The 13411-nt window shown below is 40.5% G+C and overlaps 1 protein-coding gene and 1 pseudogene across 1 annotated transcript in view; one reads left to right on the top strand and one right to left on the bottom strand.

The window, feature by feature from the left end:
• The window catches only part of STX8 (syntaxin 8), a 343238-nt gene that overhangs the window by 207892 nt on the left and 121935 nt on the right, over positions 1-13411 (top strand). The gene's annotated exons all lie outside the window — the stretch shown is intronic.
• LOC130024523 (uncharacterized) lies at positions 2999-3110 on the bottom strand (annotated as a pseudogene).

The following is a 13411-nucleotide window of genomic DNA, read 5'->3' as shown; positions in this document are numbered from 1 at the left end:
TAGTACCCCAAAATTGCCTCTTTGTCTCTGGCTGGACTCCAACAATTCAGGACCAAGTTTCCCAAGAAATTAAACCACCAAAAGTTAGGTATGTGAGAGCCATGCCTACAAACCACCTCCAGCTCAGTCATGCAAACTCATTTATCAGCCTTGTTTCAGAGATCCTTAAATCTCAAAAGAGATCAAAAGCTGCAGTTAGTCTTGGACCCATGTAAAACTGAACTGGGGTACGTTGGATGGGGAAGAGTTAGCCTGGTCCCTGCCAAAACAGAGTACCTGCAGCTGCTTCCTCCCAGAATCCAAAGCTGCCTCCGTGTTATGGCTGGATTCCGTGTCTCAGGGACGGACCTCATCGAGATATTAACCTGCTGCAAATTTGCGTATGTGGGTTTTGTGACTGAAACCTCTAGTATTTCTCAATCACCTTGGGCTCCCTCCCCCAACTCTCCTATATTCCTGAAAGCACCAGCAGTCACCCCCACAAATAAACTCCAGCACCACTATGTAAACTCTGCTATCAGACTTGCTTCAGAGACCCATAAAGAAATCTCAAAAGAGATCAAAGCCACAGTTAATCTCGGACTTGTGCAAAGCTAAAAGGACCAGGATGGGGTTGGAGAGGGGCATGTTATCCTGGTGCCCACCCAAGCAGAGCCCCCAGCAGCCACTTTCTCCCACAATCCAAAATCGCCATCATGGCCCTGGCCAGATTGCACCATCTTAGGATGGACCTCCCCAAGATACTAATCTGCTGAAAATTTGGGTATGTGGGTTTTGTGACTAAAATCTCCAGACTTTCTCGGGGTCTGGATGGGCTACCTCCCCCTCCACCTCCCTGTACTTCCTAAAGTCATGGTAGTAGTTTGCATCCCAAAGCCACCACCCACTTTTAAAAAAGCTACTCCAGCTGTACCTTCCCAGTAAAAATACTTAACACCCTCAACAAACACGATGATCTCTTAGTGCCTATATTGCAAATCATAATGCTCAAAAAGAGAGAGAGAAAGAAGAAAGGTCCCTGTCTTAGAAGCAGGTAGAGGGGTGAGTGGTAGAAAATGGTGAGAGGAAAACTCGGGACATTGGTGGTAGGAAACGTACAGTGGTGAAGGGATGGGGGTTGGAACATTGAAACCTAATGATAAATAGCTTTGTGGTGGTCTGTCTCACAGTGATTTCGTTAAAAAAGAGAAAAGAAAAAGAAAGAGAAGAACAGCATGGGAACGCGCTGGCAAAAGAGCAGGAGCTTGGGTCGGTAACCTCAAAACATGACAAAGAGTTACTCACCTGCTCTTCCCAAATGCAGGGCCAGATCTGATCATTCAAATGATTGATTGCACATATATAGACATGAAGCTGCAAGAAATGTATATTGTTAGTATTTGAGGAGTGGGAAGCAACCTCTTCAAGGTTCTATCAATTACTGTTTACATGGCTCTCCTCTTACTGTTCTACTAAAGGACTTCTGTGAGCTGAGGTTAGCAGCACGCTGACTTCATTTTACTTAAGGGAGTGCAAACATAGTTTGTGAACAGCGTACAGTCTTCCCCCACCCCCACCCCTACACTCAGCAGATTTCCCATGCTTATGTTTCACATCAGTCATAGAACCTTTTGCAGTGGGGACATTTCTAGTTAAAAGTATAGACCAAATGGCAAGAAGGCCACACAAAAGGACTTGATGATAAATTTATTTGTTTAGTTGTTGACAAAGGGTTCAAGTACCTCTTTGTGAACCTTTCTCTAGGAATCTCCAGCTTAAAAAGAAATTTACTGCAGTATTTGTGTGATTTTACCTCCTTTCTCCACACACTGCTACCTCAGTGATACATCAAGAAGACTCAATATTGTTTTTCTCCAGCTTCTAACTGCACATTAGACTGATACCTAACTTTGTGTTTTCAATGTGATATATTTTCAGTCCTATTACTTGTATTAAGGAATCTACATTAAAGCAAGATCTTTGTAATTGAAATTTAAATGTTCAGTGTGCCTAGCCCTCGTTAGAATTCAAACTACAGCCTTGTCTGAGTCTGACGGACAGAGGCAATTGTGAAAGGCCAGACTAAGAATTCTGAATGATTCGGGTTGAATGAGTGTGCTTCTCAACGTAGTGACTATTATGTAATCTAGTACAAACACGATTATTCTGATTTTAGCAATATTCCAGTGAATTGGTTAGAAATCAGCTCTGTGGTTATCACGTTACAACACTTAATCTAGAATCATCAGTGCCTCAGAATGTGGTTACTTTAGGGAGATCTCCTCCTTTAAGAGGAGATACGCTCCTCTTAACCACTGTACTGGAGTGTAGGACAGCACCAGTGTGAAGCCAAACAGATCCAGATCATAATTTGAATTCTGCTACTTAGAACATAGATGACTTAGAAAGCTGTTCGCCTCATTAAGTATCTACTTCTTTTTCTATATATGAGGGTATCGGTTACTAATACACATGGTTATTCTGCAAACTGAATCATTGCAACTGGGATGGCATGATGACTGTTCTAGTGAGTACTCAATCAATGCAGGCTATGAAATGTGGGTTTAAATTGGTTACAAAGAGCCTCCTTGATAGACAAAAACTAAAGACTCCTATGTCTCTTTATAGCCAGCATTGAGGTCTTTAAGGAGAATGCTTATGAGTAACCAACTAGCTAATACCTCTGCAGGGGTATTCTGGAGTTAAGAAGTAAACAGTCTCACTTGATTAAAAATTGAGTTGAGGGCCAGAGAGATATTATAGTGGGTTATGACACTTGCCTTGCATGTGGCTGTCCCAGGTTTAATTCCTGCAACCCAAGTGGTTCAACAAGCCCCACCAGGAGTGATCCCTTAGCATATAACCAGGAGTAGGTTCTGAGCCCCAGTGAATAGAGCCCTAAAGCAAACAAACAAATCTGTGTATGTAAAACAGAACAAAACAGATCAGCCATTAACAATATAGATGAAACTTTAATTCATTATTAAAGATGCATAAAATCCATTAGTAAGCTAGGAGTAAACATACTTTTTAAAAACCTAATAGAGGGTTAACCGTATGCGTGTTACAGGCCGAAGCCTCTTCCATCCTTGTCAAGGGGAGCGCTAACCTTCTCTCCTTTCATACAACATACAGACCCGAGTTCGATTCCTCCGCCCCTCTCGGAGAGCCCGGCAAGCTACCGAGAGTATCTCGCCCGCACGGCAGAGCCTGGCAAGCTCCCCGTGACGTATTCGATATGCCAGACACAGTAACAACAAAGTCTCCAATGGAGACGTTACTGGGCCCGCTCGAGCAAATCGAGCAAATAGAGGGTTAAATTATGCTCCATTAATAAATGTCCTGTTCAGTGCCAAATTCTGGGAAGTGTATCCTGCACTTTAAAAAAGCTCTTTTAAAATTTTTTGCAAAACTGGTTTTAAGGCTATAAATTCTCTAAGCTGTTACCTGTTCATGTAGCTCTTTATTGTTCATTCAAATCTGAATGATAATCTAGCTGGGTAGAGTATTCTTCCAGCTTGGTGAGCTATTGATTTCCTTGCATTTTGTTACTATATTCCTAAATTCTCTTCTGGCTTCTAGAGTTTTGTTTGATATATCTTCTGTACATCTATGGACTTTCATTTGTATTTAAGTTCCCTTTTTGATCTTGCTGCTGTCAATATTCTGTTGCTATCTTTAGGGTTGGTTGTTTTGCATACATTGTCTTTGGAGTTTTGCTACTTAAGTCTGTTTTCACTGGGACCCTTTGGGCCATATTCCTCAACTCTGGGAAATTCTTATCGATGTTTTCTTTATTATTTCTTCATCACATTTGCTTTCCTGTTATTCAAGGACTTTGATGATTATTATATTGTTCCTCTTCAATTCGTCCCATGGTTTTCTGGTATGCTCATTATTTTCAGATTGTTTTCCATTTCCTCCTTCTCATCTAGAAATCCTTGATCTCTTGATCACCTGCTATTATTCTACCATGCAGACTTTAAATTATCCCCTATAATATGCTTCATTTCTGTCATTTCTGATTGTAGTTGTTTTCTCATTTTGATTCTCATTCTCTTATGCTTTACTGACTGTCACTGTCACTGTCACTGTCCTCCTGTTGTTCATCGACTTGCTCGAGCAGGCCCAGGAACGTCTCCATTGTGATACTTGTTACTGTGTTTGGCATATCAAATACATCATGAGTATCTTGCCAGGATTTGCGGTGCAGGCGAGATACTCTCCGTAGCTTGCAGGGCTCTCCTAGAGGGGAGGGGAAATCAAACCTGGGTCGGGCTTTCTTGAACATTCTCATCATGGTGTCACTACAGGTAGTCTCTGAGTATTTACTGGTGTTGTTTATATTTTCAGTGATAATTGTTAATCCTCTTTAGACTTGTCGGACTTCTACATGTTGTCCTCATTGATTTTCTCGTGTTCTTGCTATACTGAGGGTGAGTCTTTATAGTTAATCCACCTTAGAAGATGCTGAGGGATTAGGCTGGGGATTACTCTCTTCCATCTTTTCCTGTCTTCACCAAATGGCAGGTAATATAACTGTGAGGAATATGTAAGTTTCTGAGTAGATCTGTCATGTGCAGCTGTGTGCTTCTGGAGCTGTGGCGTGGGCCTATCAATATGGCACAGGTCATGTGTGGAGGCTGCTGGGACCTTCCCAGAATGGAGAAGCTCTGCCTTCTGTTTGGAATAGGTCCAGTATGTCAGCCACAGACTAGCCTTACCTGGAATGGTGGATGAGGAGGCAGAAGTTTAGGAAGTGTGGTGTGATCTCATTAGCAAGTCAGGTGTGGAGTCTGCTGGGACCTAGTAGCTAGAAGTCAGCTAGGGACTAGTGTCACCTAGACTGGTGGAACAACAAGTAGAAGTTCAGAAGCTATGGTGTTGGTCCATCATTATGCAGCAGGTCTGATGTGGACGCTATAAAATACTTATAATATTGTTAATCTTTTGGCACTGCCATTCACTTTCTACAAATAGAATTTTTTCTGAAGTAAAAAAGATTTTATTTGGAGGTTTTGAAGGAGAGGAGGAAGAGCAAGTGGAAGAGAGTAGAGAGTAACACGCTTAAGAGAGAACCCGGGCTTCACCAAGGACAGAAAGATTACCTATACACATCCCAGCATTAGACACGGAAGCATGAAAGTACACATCTCAAGAGGGGAGATGTGGGTGACACATGTGCTTGGCCACATGGGTGCAAGTAGAACATGGGCTTAGACAGCATATGCACCTACAAATAGAATTTTTAACCCCCCAACCCCCAAAATCCATATTTGAAATCGTTGAAAGAAAAAATCTCCCAGAAAACAAAAGTCCTACACCAGAAAGCATTAGCAGTAAATTTTACTAAAATTTTAACAGATAACTGACTCTTTAAAACAAAACTAAAGGCAGAACACTTCCAAATGTGTTTTTTGAACCTTTTTTTTATGTAGGAGTACTGCTATTTATTCAGCCACTGATTAACTGATTAAATTGGGCATGAACTCCACCTTACTATTTTTTTCATTATTTATTTATTTTTTATTCTTATATTTATTTATTGAATCACTGTGAGAAAAGTTACAAAGCTTTCAGGTTTAAGTCTCAGTCATACAATGATCAAACACCTTTCCCTTCACCAGTACTCATTTTTCAACACCAAGAACCATAATATACCCTCCTCCCCTCCCAATGCCTGTGAAGCAGATGATTTCTACTTAACTCTTCTCCATATTGGTTACATTCATTATTTTGACAAAAGATGCACAATTATTGTTTAGAATTACCCCCCAACTATCAGAATTTCTGAAAAGACATTGTGAAATACTTTGTTTTCTATAGCTGGTTATGAGAATCATATAATGTCGCGTGGCTGCTATCGCAGCTTCGTGATTTTGGATTTCTGCAAAGAGCCAGATAATTGTGAGATTGGTTTCTGTGCATCTGGTGTTATGGCTGTGCCAGAGAGCCACCATGGGGGGCAAGTTGTGACCTCAGTAGGGCGTGAAGGACGAGCTGGTACCACCCCCACTTCCCATGAAACTGCAGTTGGCCCATCACCGCCGGCTCATACCTGGCTTTCCTATAAGCTCTGAGGTGGCGGCCACCTTGCTGCTGGGGAATGGGGGGAAGGCAGAAGGGAGCAACACCCTTTCCCTCCCAGGGAGGCATGGCACCATAGTTTAACGCATGGACCATTCACTTTTCTGCTGCAAGCTGCCAGGCTCTGGACTAAGTTCTTTTGCCTCTGGAGCCATGGCTGTGCCAGAGAACCGCTCGTGGGGGGAAACTCGTGACCTTGGTGGGGCGTGAAGGATGAGCTGGTACCGCCCCCCCTTCCCATGAGACTGCAGTTGCCCTGTCACTGCTGGCTCATACCTGGCTTTCCTATAAGCTCTGAGGCGGCGGCCACCTTGCTGCCGGGAGGTGGGGGATCGGAAGGGAGCAACACCCTTTCCCTCCCGGGGAGGCATGGTGCTATAGTCTAATGCATGGTCCATTCACTTTTCTGCTGCAAGCTGCCGGGCTCTGGACTAAGTCCTTTTGCCTCTGAAGCCATGGACGTGACGGAGAGCCACTCATGGGAGCCAGCTCGTGACCTCGGTAGGGCATGAAGGATGAGCCGGTACCGCACCCTTCCCATGAGACTGCAGTTGCCCTGTCACTGCTGGCTCATACCTGACTTTCCAATAAACTCTGAGGTGGCGGCCACCTTGTATGCGGTCCAGATACATTTCTGCCAAAAGCTGCTGGGTTTTGAGATTTGTTTCTGAGTCTCTTGGATCATGGCTGTTAATCAGCTTGATCAGGAGCCAGAGAGACCTTTTGTAGGCGGCGACTCAGGGTCTCGTTGGGATGGGGAGGAAAGGGTCGGTTCCACCCCCATCTGGTGAGGCCCTGCATGTCTCGTCACTGTGGGCCCAACCTGACTGGCCTCTGGAGGATGGCAGTCACCGGACCGCCAGGGGAAACAGGTCAAGGCACGAAACCTATTCCCACCTGGAGTGGCCCAGCGCCAGTAACCTACTGCAGGAACAGGATGCATTTCTGCCAAAAGCCGTTGGGTTCCAAGATTCGTTTCTGGGTCTCTGGGATCATGGCCATTAAGCAGTTCAATCAGGAACCAGAGAGGCCATTCCTCCAATTATATAGCTGAGCCAGAGGTGGTTCATGGGTGTGTCTCCCACAAACCTAACTTTTGGCCATTTACCTTCTTGGTAAACTTTGCCCAAAGTTTTTGGGGTCTGGCCAAAGGCACAGCAGCAATTTTGCAGTATCTGAAAGTCTGACGGTGCCATCAGGCTGCTGATGCACTCGCCTCACAGGTACAGAATGACCTGCTGGTGGCACCGTAACCCCTCAACCTTATTTTGAACTAATACTGAACAATAACATTTTAATAACTATAAAACAATGATGATGACATAAGTGTAAAAATATGTCATTGTATCTAAATATCACCATCAATGGATTAAATTCTTCATTAAAGATACATAGCAACTGGAACAGGAAGCAAATTCCAATCTCAGGCTGCTTATAACATTTGATTCACATGATAAACACAGACTTAGAGTGAAGAGGTAGAAAACAAATATACAACCTATTTCTAGACCAAATAAAAGGCATGTACAGCTATACTTGTAATAGATCAAATAGCATTCAAAATAAAGAAAGTAATACAATCAGAGAACAATACAGACAGCTTAAGGGGTCAAGTCTATTTGGCTCCTATCAACATATACGTAGCAAGTGAAGGAGCAATGTTTTTGTGGCTATTTCTAGAATGCCTAAAAACATACATTGGTAGAAATACAACAGTAGGGGGAGACTTCAGTACTTCACTTTTGCACTGGAATAATCAATAAGACAGAATATTAGTAATACTAGTAATATTAGTAATATTCCTCAATGAGGAATTGGAGGAACTGGCATTATTGGTTCTTGACTCTTGGCATCCAGGGTTCTTTACCCTCAAAAAAGCTTTATACATGCTTTTTTCTAGTGCATACAATCTCCAGGATAAACCATATGCTAGGACATAATTTAGTTTTTATCTAAATTCTTAAAATTGAAATCATATCAAGTATCAAAACAGGTGCATAGACCATGGTGCTATGATGGTAGAAATTAACTATAGAAAAAATGGTTAGGGGTGGGAGAACTCCAACATTTGGAAACTGAACAAAGTATTGAACAAAGTGAATAACACCTGGAACAAAGAAGAAATAAAATAAATATATTTCTTGAAAAGAACAAGAAAGAGAACCAAAGAGATAGGATAGTGAGTAGTGTTCCTCCCTTGTATGCAGCTGACCAGGTTCGATTCCTGGAACCCTGTATGGTTCCCCAAGCCTACCAGGAGTGATCCTGAGTTCTGCTAAGTGTAGTCCAGAAAAAAAGAGAGAAAAATAAAAAAGAATAATAAATGAGGAAATAATGATAAGAATTTATTGGACACAGCCAAAGTGGTGCTGAGAGGAAATTTCAAGAAAAAAGAGAAAGCTCAAATCAGTAACCATACAGTGAATCTTGATAATGTAGAAAAGAAACAACAAATAAATTCTGACCTTAGCAGAAGTAAGGAATTAATAATTATCAGTGAAACTAGGAGTTGGTTGGTTCTTTGGAGGCTAAATAGGAGTAACAAACCTCACTTAGCTGTACTCACCAGAAAAAATAGAGGGGGATAAAGAAAATTAACTGAGTCAGTGATGAAAATGGAGAAATTACAACACCAGAAATACAAAAGACCTAAAGAGATTATTGTGAACAATTGTATGCCACTAAGCTGGAGAATCTAGAAAAAATGGATGAAGTTTTTGAATTATATAACATCTCAATATTGCTATCGCTCCAGCCCTGCGGGTAGGGCGTTCGCCTTACAAGCGGCCAACATGGCCGACCCGAGTTCGATTCTTCCGCCCCTCTCGGAGAGCCCGGCAAGCTACCGAGAGTATTCGATATGCCAGACACAGTAACAACAAAGTCTCCAATGGAGACGTTACTGGGCCCGCTCGAGCAAATCGACGATCAACGGGAGGGCCTTTACCTTTACCTTTACCTCAATATTGAATCTTTCAGGAATGCTTTTATTTTTTCACCATTAAAATAATAATATTGGCTCTGAGCTTTTACAGATAGCTCTATTGAGGGCAATTCCTTCCACCCCTATTAAATTAATAGATTTTTTTTTTATTATGAATGGGTGTTGATCTTGTCAAAAGCTTTCTCTGCATCAATTGACATGATTGTATGGTTTTAATATTTCTTTTTACTGATGTACTATATTTTTTTACTTGATTTGCATATATTGAACCAACTTTGAACACCCAGGATGAGTTCCACTTGATCATGGCATATGATTTTTTTTTTTTGATGTACTGTTAGATTCAGTTCACTAAAAGTTTGTTGAGGATTCCACTCTCCCCACTCCTATTCAGCACAGTATTGGAAGTCCAAGGAACAGCAGTCAGTATAGGGAAGTCAAAATGATACAAATTGGAAAAGAGGAAGTCAAGTTATCTCTGTTTATAGATGACGTGATAACATACATTCAGGGCCCTCAAGAGCCCATACAAAATCTCAAGCAATAAATACAGCAAAGTGGCTGATTCAATATAAAATATAAAGTCAATATAAAATAATTGTTTGCTGGATTAAAGAACCTCAACATCAGACCCAAATCCAAAAGGTATATGGAAGAAAATATAGGCAAAACCCTCCACCACAGCTTCAATGAAGCTGAAGGTATCTCTAAAGATGAAACACCACTGACCAAGCAAGTGAAGCAAAGATAAACAAGATGGGACTACATTAAACTAAGAAGTTTCTGCATCTCAAAAGAAATAGCAATCAAGATACAAAGACAGCCTAGGGAGTGGGAAAGGTTATTCACCCAATACCATTTTGACAAGGGATTAATATCAAAGATATACAAGGCACTGGTAGAAATTTAAGAAAAAACATCCAAACCCATCAAAAAATAGGGAGAAGAAATGAACAGAAATTTCCTCAAAGAAGAGATTCGAATGGTGAAAAGGTACATAAAAAATTCTCTCCATCACTAATCACCAGGGAGATGCAAATCAAAACAACAATGGGCCATACCCCATAGAGAAACAGTCAGGGTATGACCCCCGCCCCAACTGTGAGAAAGGGATTAAGTGCCCTAAAACCACATTGTTCTTTCTCCCTTACTCACCTGTAAGCTGATTGGTTAGTGCCACCTGTGGTGCCCCTTTTGTTCTGTTCTTTTCAGGCCTAGCTGACCGACCACTAGATTTCTTCTTTTAACTGATTGGCTGGCACTATCTGCAAGCATTGTAAATTTTGTTTGTTCCCTTCACTTTCCCAAGATAAGGTCTCAGGTTCATGCACAGTTCAGCTGTCAGTTTCATAATCGTGCAGAATAGCAAAATGGCTACTAACAACTAAAATGGCTGCACTTTGGTTGACGCTGAAAATGGCTGTACTTTGGTTCTAACAATTTATGTTTGTGTATTAATTTTATAGCCTAATATTTAGTATTTCTTAGAGTTGTTTGGGGTCTTCAAGGGAGAGTAGTGGGGTCTTCAAGGTCTTCTGTATATATTATCATTTAATTTACAAATAGAGATAGTTTACCTCTTCTTTTTTTTTTTTTCATTTTTAATTCCTTTGATTTTTTTTTTCTTACCTGTTGGCTGCAAAGACTCTTAAAACTATGTTGAATAGTTGACAGTTGGAGAGATAGTACAGCAGGTAGGTTTCTTGCCTTTCAAACAGTGAACCCAACTCTGATCCCCTTAAACACATATAGCCCCACCAGGGGCTATATAAACAATTATAGCCCCACCAGGAGTGATCTTTGAGTGATTATCACCTAGGAGTAAGTCCTGAGCTCAGCTGGGTAGGGCCCAAAAAACAAAATACAAACAAAAAATAAATTAACGTAGAAAGTGGACATCCATTGCCTTTTCCTCATCTTAAAGGGAAGAGTTTCACTTTTTCACCATTAAGTATAATATGTCCTCTGGATCTGGTATAAATGCAGTCTTGAGGAATGTTCCTTCTATCTCTATTTTATTGAGAGATTGGTTTGTTTGTTTTAATCATGAATAGATGTTGAATCTTCTCAAAACCTCTGTATCAATGATATAATCACATTATTTTAATCTTTCTTTTTATTATGTTTTATTAATTGACTTTCATAACCATCCTTATATCTTGAATGAATTTCACTGGATCATGGTGTTTGTCATTTGGTATGTGTTGGATTTGGTTTGCTAAGATTTTGTTGAGGGCATTTACATGAATGATTATAGGGATATTGGCTTGAAAAAATGTTTAGTATCATCTCTACCAGCTTTTAGTATAGGGTAATATTGACTTCATAAAACCTTTTTAAAAGGATTTCTGTTCTTTTTTTTTTTAATTTTAGAAGAACTTGAGGAGAAAGGATATTGTCTTTAATGTTTTGGTCAAACATTTAAATTTTCTGGACCTGACTTTTGTTTGGGGATTTTTGTGGGGAGTATCACATTTTGGGGAATGAGAATATGAACCACAATACTCAGTGACTCCTGGCTTTGCACTCATGGGTCACCCCTTGTGGTACTTGAGGGACCATGTAGGTGTCCAGGGCTGCAACCCCTGTCAGCCATGTACAAAGCAAGCACTTTAACAACTATACTCTCTCTCCAGCCCACAGACTTTTGTTCTTGGGAAGATATTTTAATTGCTTTTTTAATTTCCTTATTCATGATTAGCCGTATTTCCACTTCCTCTAATTTATTCTTTACCAGTATATAGTGTCCATCCCCATCTGGGCAGCTACATGGAAAAGAATGAACTCAGACCTCTTTCTAAAGCCGGTCACAAAGGTCAGATTAAAATGGTTTAAAGACCTCAATATCAGACCTGCTATTTGGTTTCAAAGAATATGATCACCCCTGCCTTTTATAATCTGCCATTTGCTTATTTGATCTTTTCTATCCATTTACTCTGATACTTATTTTTACTGTGTATATTTTATATGCAGCTAAAGGTTGGATTTTATTTCCTGATCCATTCAGCCTCTGATTTCCTTTTAGTAACAGAGTTCAGGTCATTGGCACTTAGAAAGATTATTGACATGAAGGATTTTCTTGTCATTTTCTATGAGGATTTTAGCCTTATTTTGTCAATAAACATTTATTTTTTATAGGCAGTCATTCAGTATGCCTTGTGGAACTAGTTTTGATGCCACAAATGTCCTCAACTATTATTTTTCTGAGAATGTTTTTATCCCTCCTTTAATCTGATTGATAACTTGCAGTGTAAAGGATTCTTGGTTGAGAGCTAGGGAGACAGTATAGTGGGTACGGCACTTACCTTGCACATAGCACACCTGGTTCAATCCCTGGTACCCCATATGGTCTCCTGAACCTAACCAGGAGTGATCCCTGAGTAGAATCAGGAATAAACCCTGAGTACTGCAGGTGTCGCACAGAAAACAAAAAACAGTAACAACAAGAAAACTCCAAAATAAAATAGGTTGGAGGTTCTTTTCATCTAGTTCCTTGAATATATTATACCATTTACTTGTTGCTTGTAGAGTTCCATTAGAGAAATATGATGTGAATTTTAATATTCCCCTTGTATTTAAGACATTGCTTCTTCTTTGTACCTTGAAGATTCATCCTTTTTCTCTCTTTGGTTCTTGCTCTTTTGATTAAGTGGTGTTTTGTTGTTTTTCTGTTTGACTTTATTTTGTTTGGCACTCAGGTTAGTGCATAAATCTCCCTTCTCACACTGGAGAAGTTTTCATCTAATATCTCTTCCATTAGGCACTCTTCCCCTGTTTCTCTTTTCTTCACTCCAAGAAGCCCTTTGTTTTGGTGATTGTTCCTCTTCTGTTGTCCATTGAATATTTTAAATTTTCTTTATTTAAAAATACCTCTTTTAGGCTAATATCCATGACCAGGGAAAGCAGGGGCTAGGAGGATTTGATCAATGGTTAGAATCAACCACAAGTGTGTGGAGGGTGGAAGGTAGGTAAGATAGAGTGTGATAATAGTAACTGGTAATGATCACACTGAACAAGATCTGAGTGTTGAAAGTAGGTAAAGGAATATTCTTAATAACCTTTCTCTATAAATATTGCAAACCACAATGCCGAAAAAGAGACAGAGAGAGGGAGAGGGAGAGTGAGGGGGAGAGAGAGAGAGAGAGAGAGAGAGAGAGAGAGAGAGAGAGAGAGAGAGAGGAAAAGTAAGTGCTGACTATAGGGGCAGGCTGGTGGGGGGATGGTGATGGGAGGGAACCTGGGGACACTGGTGCTGGGAAATATACACTGGTGGAGGGATGGGTGTTGGAATACTGTATGACTGACATCTAATCATGAACAGCTTTATAAGGGTCTATCTCACAGTGATTCAATAAAAAAGTAAAATTTTTAAAAATCTCTTCTATTACCTCTTATTTATTG

The sequence above is a fragment of the Sorex fumeus genome, unplaced genomic scaffold (genome assembly GCF_029834395.1).
Source record: "Sorex fumeus unplaced genomic scaffold, SorFum_2.1 ptg000028l, whole genome shotgun sequence".
Classification (NCBI taxonomy): Eukaryota; Metazoa; Chordata; class Mammalia; order Eulipotyphla; family Soricidae; genus Sorex; species Sorex fumeus.
The sequence above is the reverse complement of the archived record's forward strand: the minus strand, read 5'-3'. Positions and strand labels throughout refer to the sequence as shown.